Here is a 10,870-nt window from a genome sequence, read left to right on the forward strand (position 1 = left end):
GGAAATATCTTTTTTGGGCTGCAGCAGCAGAAATAGAAATCCTGAAAATGTAAACAGCAGAACTTTATGTAAAAAGCCTCCAAGATACTTACAATTTGAATGTGGGAGTTAGCTGCCCTTTAAATATGGTGCCACTCCTGCACACTCATCAGACAATGTGGATTCCTAACATTGTGATTCTATCCCCATGTGATACAGCAGCAAGCCCACACCATGTGCATTCACGAGTCTACCACCACTGAGGGGAAGTTTTAAAGAAGAGCTATGTCGGATTTTGAAAACTAATTCTATTTCTGTCTCCACTGATGCTGCCAACCATGTCAAGTTTCTCCAGCATGCTCTGTTTTTATTGGCACTACCCAATGGTGCTCAACTACTACAGACCCACGCCAGATCCTCAAGGACCTCTGGGACTGCTGTCCAGTATCTTGATGGTAGGAGTGAAAACAGCTCCCCACTTCCCTCACCCTCTTAATATCTAAAGCCTCTAATTATTCATAAATCAGTTGAACAAATCTCTTCTGCAACTATGTCATTGTCTGGAAGTCTTAGGGACCTCAGAACAAAAGTAGGTCACATCACCCCTCAAGCCTGTCACCTGGCTCCATTGATATGAAATTTCATGGAAAATGTTTCCATAACTGCATTAAGAAAAGTATACCTTAACCAACTAATTCAAACTGAAACATTGCTACACACAATCATTTATTCTGTACCAGTTTCTGATTCACCTAAAACCCACTTATTGCTTCAGCTTAGCTTCCCTCACCTCATGCAAGAGACCAGAGAATGATGTTTAATCCATTTGCACCAGTTCTACATGGACAAAGAATTGCATCCAAAAGTACAGCATGACACAGTTCAATTTTTTGTAATTTTTTTAAAAATCCTTCCTCCCAGAAGAGGAAAGCTACCACAATTGCAGATTTTGTGAAACGTGCTGGCTTGTAGTTTCACTCATTTGAAAAGTTTAACTGGGGACAAAATTCACCCAGAATCAGTATCAATGGCACAAAAGATTACAGAACTTTGACTGAAAATTACATTTTGTGCAGTCAAGTTTTGCCCTAGTTAAGTATCATGTGAGAAGCAGGCACTGGGCATAAAATTGGTCACTTCCCCTGAGTGAATTAGACACCATTGCATGTTTTTGTTAATTATACTTGTTTGCATGGCTTTTGAGAAGGTTCTACAGGATTTTCTGGCTGTAAAAAATGCGAGTAAGTTTGTTATAAAAGATTTTGATTTACTAAAAAAAAAGCTACAGACGTGCAATATAACTAAAAATGGCTGTGTATACTTCTTAAGAAACATTTTCAGCAGTTTAAAATTGGGTTTCTCACAAGTGCTGAATTTGAAATGCTTATGTATTGTGATAAACAAAATTCGGCTCTCTAACATCAAGTTCCATCCAGTTACCACTCAAATGTACAGAGTTATTTTCAAAATCAATTACTTTTTTCCAATAAAACATGGATATTTTAAAATGCTGTCCAATTGAGTTCATCAAGGGTAGATTTCGTATTTGAAGTTAAGCATATGCACTTCAGCAAAAGCACAAGAATAAAAAGCACTTCAAAACTGACACAATTTGTCAATTGAACCCAAAGCAGAAACTCCACTCCATTGCACTTAATTTATGTAATATTGGAAGCTGTTAAAGAATGGTTTATGGTTCATTACATCAAAAAAGGCTTAACACAAGATGGTAAGTATGTTCCATCATTTCCTTGAATACTGGACTTTTTCACCAATTGGATCTTTATGCACAACTCATTCAGCCTCTGTTCTGCCATTCAAATTGACCCTGGTTGATACTTATCTAAAATTTGTTTATTCGCTTATGCACTGTGGTTACTGTTTGTCTTCTGCTAATTTTTCATTCTTGCATGTGATATTCAGACAATCAGAAAACTTCAGCGTGGAGATCATCATAAATTATGTTGGAACTGAAGAAATTCTAGCTCATTAAGTATGTACGAAAGGTTGTCCTAACATGCACTTTGAGGATGCCACTGCATTAAACCAGTCCATTAAAAATATTAATTAACCATAGATATCTATTTTGGGTGCCCTGTAACCAGCTTCCCAATCAATGTTGTCATTACAGTGTCTCCAATTATGTCAATGTACTTTTGATGTGGCATTTTATCAAATGCCTTTTAAAATCTGTGCAGCGAACATCTGCATTTTCTTTATCATTGGACTGAGATTTCCTCAACAGACTGGACATCTGTTAATTTGCTTCCACAAAGCAAATTTGGTTCTCCTAAATTGATCCACGTATTTGGGTGGTGGGTGCCTGGAACACACGGCCAGCGGAGGTGGTGGAAGCAGGCATGTTAGCAATGTTTAAGATGTATCTTGATAGATACATGAACGGAAGGCAAATAGAGGGATAGAAACCATGCATGGGAAATAAGTAGTGGATCTAAATAAGGATTAGGAATCGGCGCAAGCTTGATGGTGAGCAAACTTGTCTGTTTCTTTTTCCACTCTTTGAACACAAGTATTAGATGGACAAGACACCTGATCTTCCAGTATAACTTTTACATTAATGCTTGAAAAATCGTTCAGTCTTTGGTGTTTCTGTTTAGATTTCTTCAACATCAAAACCTGACATCTTTACCTCGTTGAATTCCGTAATGTTTTTCCCAGTATTGTCTACTATCAAGCAAATAAATAGAGCTGTTCTCTTCCTGTACACAGATTATTAACAACAGTTAAGGTAACTTATGAAAGGGCAGAAAAAGATATAGAGATGAGCACATTTAAAGAGTTGAACAATATTCAGTGGTACCAGATGATGAGAGGAGGTGCTTGCAGAGGCCTGAAATAATGTTTAGCACCAAAGGAATTTGCAAGGATGTATTAATAAAGATAGTGGAATGGGGAAATAATAAGTCAGAAATAGTTTAAATTGTGATCATTTAGCAAGGGACATAGCTTCAAATTCATAAAAGGAAATTTGGAACCAAGATCAATAAGTCTTCCTTTTCACAACAGTGATTAAACCTGATGTCATTTTAAAAATAAAGAATCCATGCAGTAACGGTGAAAGCTGAATGAATTAAAATAGAACAAACAGCCTTCCTTATCTTAATGTATCTTATGAAATGAAGATGTGCACATCTTGTGAAAAGATTCTCATGGGAAAAAGAACTGTAACAGTAAGCACTGTTCGTATGGTACAATATTAGCTTCCCAAACTCACTGGCCTCCATTAGCACCGCAATTAAGGCATTACAATTATCTTCAGTGCACAACAAAAAAAATAACAGTTCCAATGAATATTTAGTAACTCCTGCAGGTAAAGGGGCACATGTAAATCTTTGATAGTGACTGCGACAACTCTTGACAATCTGCAGATGTACAAATCAAGAATGGCTAGTCATACAACTACAAAAGTGTGCTCATCCTCAAGAAATCATGCTTCCTCAGCTAGGATCAAGATCTTCCAGAGAGTTGGAGAACAGATGGCTCTTCAGAACGTTTAATAGGCATTATCTTCAGTGAAGTTGCAGTTCAGAATATTTTGCATTTCCACAATGTTCAGTTGCTTCAGACATCCATTAACTGAATAGTGGAAAGCAATGACACATTGGAGGTATTGCACAGAGCCAATTTAAAGGACATTCTGTGCATGGATTGGCTGAATACCCCGTAAAATGCAATGAAAATCCAGGGGCAACAGGAACTGAGTTACTGTTTGCTGTGTAACCTATTGGATATTGATAGTGGGAGATTCAGCAATATTAATGCCACTGAGTGTCAAGGGGAGATTGTTAGATTCTCTCCTGTTGGAGATGTTATTGCCTGACAATGTGTCACTCAAAACATTACTATTCACTGATCAACCCAAACCTGAATGTTTCCCAAGTCTTGCTGCATATTGGCATGGAGCTTCTTCAGTATCTGAGGAGCTGTAAATGGTACTGAATGTTGTACGATAATCAGTGATCTTACCCATTTCTGACCTAATGTTGGAAGAAGGTCCTTGATGCTGTCGTCAGACCTATACTCTGCCCCGATGAGCTCTTGCAGTGATGTCCTGAGGCGATTGGCCTCCAACAAGCAAAATCCTTTGTGCTAGGTATGACTGCAATCAGTGGCAAGCTTTTTGCTCTGATTTCCATTGCTTTTGTTGGCTCCTTGATGCCATATTTGGTCAAATGTTGCCTTCATGTCAAGGACGGTCACTTTCACCTCACCACATGTGCAATTTTGTCCATATTTGAAGCAAAGCTGGAATAAAATGAAGAGCCGAGTAGCCCTTGTGGAGCCCAAAATGAACATCATTGAAGGGGAAGTGTGGGCTAAAAAGATTCCTGTTCCAAAATGTCTGTGAAATTATGGAGTTTAAGTTTCTGTTAAAATTAATTTATAAAATCATAAATACAAAAATCTTCCATGAACCCATATTATTTGGCAACATAATAGAGAATAATTGTTTCTTTCTATTTCCTTGCTATTAATAAGTGTTCCTTGATGCATCGAAGAGTGCTAATTGGTGCAGTTTTCTTAATACAGTTGAAAATGTGTTTATTCCCAGAAATGAATGTGATCGGTGCTCTCCCTGTGAGTAACATGATTTATACACTCAAAAATTGACTCTATTAACCCATACTGATCCATTTACTAATTTAATAGTCACAGCTTTTTCTTAGTAAATATTTTTTGATATGTAAAGTTTTAAAACATCCCTATAAGTATCCTTTGAAAAATAAGCATAATTTGAAATGTCATCCTGATTTGTTGGAAGTTTGCAATTTTAACTTGTGGACAGGGCTGGTTTTGTGGATGGCTGAAAATGTGTTGCTGGAAAAGCGCAGCAGATCAGGCAGCATCCAAGGAACAGGAGAATCTGGCCAGAACTGAGTGAATTGAATCTGGAGCCAGTGTAAAAGATGTTGGAAAAAAATTCTAATATAAAAGATTTGGAATACAGATATCCATTCTGTATTGATAACACTGCTTTATCGGTAAACCCTGCCCTAAATTTTGATCCTATGTATGCATAGGCTATTTCTCAGAGGGGACTGAAGATGAAGTACATATCACTTTGATTCTGACAGAATTATCATAATATTGCTGCACTGTAATGAGTAGATGACCCCAATTGATGCAATTGTGTTGAATGATTCTCCAATGTTTTGTCCACAATCCCTTAAGCAATCCATTTTAGACTGGAAACACACATTAGGAATTTGAAGCCAGATTAGAACTCTCCACTGCATAGCACAATGAAGTGTCACATGCAGCCAACCTCACTTCACGAGGTAGATGATATTATGACATGGAACTACAGCCACACCCAAAGCTCAAAGTTCTTGTGCTAGGATGACTGAAAAATTTGTCATGTAGAAGTGGACGCTCAACCAATATGAGCCAAAACAATCCGCAAAGAATAATAGCAAAGATGGAATTTTGTATGAAAAGTATTATTATTTGATGAATTTGAATGAGATTTCTGACCTAGGTTCATAAACTTGCTTTTACTTGCTGCAACCAACACCCTTTTTCTAATTTGTTCATCATAACTCTCAGGGATTATTCTGGTTCTTAAGTTCCCATTTCTTTTCTACAACAATATCTCTTGAATTTCTTTATCTACTTCAAAAGCAGGATGAAGTAAAGGAACTCATGATGTAGATCAACTTTCTCACTGAATTCTATAATAATTTCTGTACAAAATCAATGCTTGTTTATCAGTCATCTGCATTAATTTGCTGGGGCTGTTGACCAGATTGAACTTTTCACTGCTTCTGGTTTTCAAGATTAGGAATAACATGGGAAATGAGAATTTTCACATCTCTTTGACAAGGTGTTCTGCACTGTCTTAGGAAATAGTAGATAAATGCAACAGATTATAATTTGATTAGCTTCATTGATAGGATTTTTACAAAGTAAGGAATAAATTATATATTTCATTTATACTTATTTGGTTTTAAGCTGGCAGTAATTTGTCAGCATTGGGACTGGTATATCAATGTCCTGAGCTACAAGATGGCAACTCTGATATTGGAATTCCATGTAACAAGTTTTGATGTTGACAGGACTGTGTCATGTGAATAGCCAATCTGTGCTTGAGTGGTAGATGACTTTGAAGAATACTGCCACATCTACTTGTAACACGTAGCAGAGGCATGGCACACAGCTTTCTCAGCAATGAATAATCTCCAGTGTCTGGAAGATCTAAAATGATGGGAAAGAATAGCTAAATGAGGACAAAGTACAAGAAATAAAATAAGGCAAAGGAGAACCTGGGTTTAAATATTCTCCATTAGTACAGTATCATCTGTGCTTCAGTTGGTGAAACTGTCGCCTCTGAGTCAGAAGGTTGCGGTTTTAAGTGCCAGTGTCTTGAGCATAAAATCCAGGCTAACACTCTAGTGCAACATTAAGTGAGTGCTGCATTGTTGGAGGTGCAATCTTTTGGATGAAATGCTGAACAGAGGGCTGTACGAGGTCTGCTAACTCTAGCCTAGTGCTTCCCAGTGTCCAGACTGATATTTCTCTCTTGTCAAATTATCTCATCTTTCTCATATTGCAGTTTGTGGGATGTTACTGGGCACAAATTTGCTTTTGTGCTTCCTATTTTACAACAGTGACTACATTTTAAAATACTTAATTGGCTGTTCGTAAAAGCCTTTATGAAAAATGTCGATGTTCTGTGTGAAGATCTGAGTTTCCATTTGATGCAAAATACATTAAAGATATAAATACAGTCAAATAAAAGAAATCTTTAAACAATTTTGGTATTGTTATGGCTAAAATAATATATTTTACAATTATGTAGACTGCTTGATATTGTATCTACACAATGGAAGAATATCTATCATTGAAAAGGTGCATGTGCAACAAAAGCTTGTAATTATTTAATACTCCCTGGAAGCAGATAATAGAGTGTTTAATAGAGTATGAATCTGTACTTCAAATGAAAGTGAGAGAACAGATAAAATGGAATTAGAAAGCTAGACTAAAAGCAGAGGTGAAGAAATTTCTTGACAGGCTTTTGAAGGCAAAAAGTGAGTAGAAGTTTCTAAGGGAATTCGGAGATAAAGGGCTTGCTATCTGAAAGAGCAACCAGCAATCAAAAAATATTGAGTATACCAGTTTCAGAGGTTAGAGTGAAGTAGGATATCATTGTATTGGTTGGAGGCATCTCAAGATGAAGACAAAGGTTTTGGAGTTGATTTGTAGAAGCACTGGAGGCCAATGGAGCCTGGGGCAAGATTAGAGATGTGAAAGCATTGTACTTCAGGAAGATAAGAATGTGGATGTTGCAGGTTGAATGCATTGGAGGCTTTTAAGTGTGAAGGCCAGACGAGAAAGAAACAATGTCTTGGCTTTACTGTGAAAACACAAGAGCAAAAGGGATAATTGATATTGTGCAAGTGGGGTCAGAATAATGAAACTGAGCTATGGAGAAAGCTCAATTCAAGATTTTACATGACATCCCATCAGACTTAACCTGCAGTGGCAAAATGAGTTGAAGACTCAGCCACACAGCAGTGTAAGACAATCAGTGACATTAAAATCATACGGTTTGCAGCGTCAATTGTGGAGACCTCCTTTAGAACATTGCCTGTTAGATTGATTCACATTATGTTAATTGCAAAATTATTAGTAACCTATATCCTATAACAAGAAATCTGTAATAGACATGTTTGTTTCTAAACAGTCCCTCTACTATTGGCATCAGAAGCTGATTGGCACACTTCTTTTATCATGCTTTATGATCCTTTGTGTATCTCCATTTACTAATCTCTGAATCATTAATTATTAATTAAGTTGACCTTTGGCGAATTACTATTGTATCGGCAAACATTGTTAAATATGAATGATTTTGATCATAGTGTTGCTGAGATATCAACCTAGCTGGTTGTTCAGATTTTCTTAATGGTGGCATTATAAACTTTAAACATCTGTGTTTCCCATTGTGTATTTTTAATATGAACGATGTGACCAATATATTCTAAAGGTGTGATATTAGAACAGTCCATTTGTCATTTTATGTATTTTTATTTATTTTGATATTGTTAGTACACATCAAAGTACTGAATTGTAGGCAGATACATTATACCAGTTCATCATTAAGCAAGCAAAAATATATGCAAACAGCATGAACATATGAACACGGTACAGTGACATTCAAATGTATACTCTTGCAGACCAGACCAAACCACTTCCAAATATATTAAGAAGATAGCCTAGACCCTAACTACTACTAATTTTAAGATAAGTGTGAGGTGTGTTGTTCAAGGCAATTCAACTGATCAAACCTATCAGGCTTGGAACAAAACACATTTTATTCATCATTGTAATTAAAATATAGACATTTTTTAAAAAAATACACTAAGAACAAAAGAGTAACTAGGGAGAGAATAGGGCCCCTCAAAGATCAGCAAGGCGGCCTTTGTGTGGAGCTGCAGGAGATGGGGAGATACTAAATGAGTATCTTGAATCAGTGTTTACTGTGGAAAAGGACATTGGTCTAATTGGCTTAACTGTAACTCTATTGAAATGCTTAACAAAATAATATATACTAACTACTACTAATCAACTGTTTCAATCGAGTAACATCCCTTGGCAAAGACAAATTCAGTAAAATAGATTGTCTCATTGCAATTCTAACAGAAGGAAGACAACCTCAGTTTTTAGCTCTAACAGACAGGAACAAAAGTTTCTACATCCAACTTCAAGACCATAGCAACTGCTACTGAAGGCTAAAACTAAAGCAAAAAATCCTGGTTTTCTAGGAGCTTGATCCCACCCATCCAGGCTGCTTCTATTGTTTCAACTTTTAAAAATAACCCAAGGCCTCACAAGCTGTTTATTTTATTGGCTTTGGAGCAGACTGTTCACCACCTCTGTCTCAACCTTTCTTCATAAAAAAGGACAAACTTTACTTCTTAAAACCATAGTATTATCATAATACAACCAAAATTAACAATGCATTGACAATATTTGGTTAAAAATCATACAACACCAGGTTATAGTCCAACAGGTTTAATTGGAAGCACACTAGCTATCGGAGCGACGCTCCTTCATCAGGTGATTGTGGAGGGCTCGATCGTAACACGGAATTTATAGCAAAAATTTGCAGTGTGATGTAACTGAAATTATAAGTTGAAAAATTGATTCAATTTTTCAACGTATAATTTCAGTTACATCACACCGCAAATTTTTGCTATAAATTCTGTGTTACGATCGAGCCCTCCACAATCACCTGATGAAGGAGCGTCGCTCCGATAGCTAGTGTGCTTCCAATTAAACCTGTTGGACGATAACCTGGTGTTGTGTGATTTTTAACTGTGTACACCCCAGTCCAACACCGGCATCTCCAAATCTTGACAATATTTGGATTTTGTTGTAGCCCATGGAGAAGAAACCTCCTCCTTCCTGCCTCCATTCCACAGGAAGATTGATAAAGTTTTGTCCCTGACATACCTGGAAAGTATTATTTATTATTAGTTGATTTATTAATTATATTTATTATTATTTAATTTATTATTTTATTATGGAGAGATGAAATGTTTAATGGAGAAGTGCAGGGAAAATCTTTCACCCAGAGGGTGGTGGGTGCCTGGAACACACAGAGTGGAGGTGGTGGAAGGCACGTTAGCAATGTTTAAGATGTACCTTGATAGACACATGAGCATGAGAAGGATAACGTGGATGGGCAATAAGAAGAGGGCCTAAATAAGGATTAGGAATCAGTGCTGGCTTGGAGAGCCAAAGGGTCTGTTTCTGTGCTGTATTGTATTATTGTAATTATTATTATAATTTGCTCAGTAGCATGAAAGAATCCTGTAGTATGGATGTTTATGAAGCAGTTAATGATCACAGGAAGGGCTGAGAGTTCAGAAGGTTGAGGGGAGATCTAATAGAAGACGATGCATGCCTTAGAAAGGGTAGACGCTGGGAAACTGTTTCTGTCAAGTAGGGATACTGGGACTAATGGTCAAAGCCTTCGAATTAGACGGGGTCAACTTAGAACGGAAATGAGGAGACATTTCTTCTGCCAGAGAGTGGTGAGCCTGTGGAATTCACTGCCACAGAGCACAGTGGAGGTTGGGATGTTAAATGTCTTCAAGAGATTGATTGATTAATTCTTAAGCTTGCAAGGAATGAAGGGATATGGGGACAGTATGGGTAAGTGGTGTTGAAATGCCTATCACCCAAGATTGAATGGTGGAGTGGACTCAATAGGCTGAATGGCCTTACTTCCACTCCTATTTCTTATTGTCTTATCACCTCTATGGAAATGGTCAACCCTGAATCAAGGAAGCTAGGAGCAGGTCACTGTATAGCAGATGGCACAGCTTCTTTGGCAGCCTTTCTTCTAAAGTGGAAATGACAAAGATAGATTTCCTCTGACATGTCCAAGTACATTAGAGGTGTCCCGTGACTATAAATACCAGTGTTGGATAGTGACACATATGGGCAAAATACCTCGGGGATTCTTTGTGGCTGCACTTCAACTCACCTCATAAATTCTCTTCCTTGTTTTCAAGGAGATTCCTGATGAAGGGCTTTTGCCCGAAACATCGATTTTCCTGCTGCTTGGATGTTGCCTGACCTGCTGTGCTTTTCCAGCACCACTCTAATTTTGACTCTGGTCTCCAGCATCTGCAGTCCTCACTTTCGCCTTGTTTTCAAGGAGTACACTCAGGAGCAACAGAAAAATAAACCATGTAAAAACAATGACTGCAGATGCTGGCTTTTGCCCGAAATGTCGATTTCGCTGCTCCTTGGATGCTGCCTGAACTGCTGTGCTCTTCCAGCACCACTAATCCAGAAAAATAAACCATCCTGTGTCATTCCTTTGTCTTAAACAATTTAAAGAATGAAAGAACTTGAATGT

Source organism: Hemiscyllium ocellatum, chromosome 22, assembly GCF_020745735.1.
Source record: "Hemiscyllium ocellatum isolate sHemOce1 chromosome 22, sHemOce1.pat.X.cur, whole genome shotgun sequence".
Taxonomy (NCBI): domain Eukaryota; kingdom Metazoa; phylum Chordata; class Chondrichthyes; order Orectolobiformes; family Hemiscylliidae; genus Hemiscyllium; species Hemiscyllium ocellatum.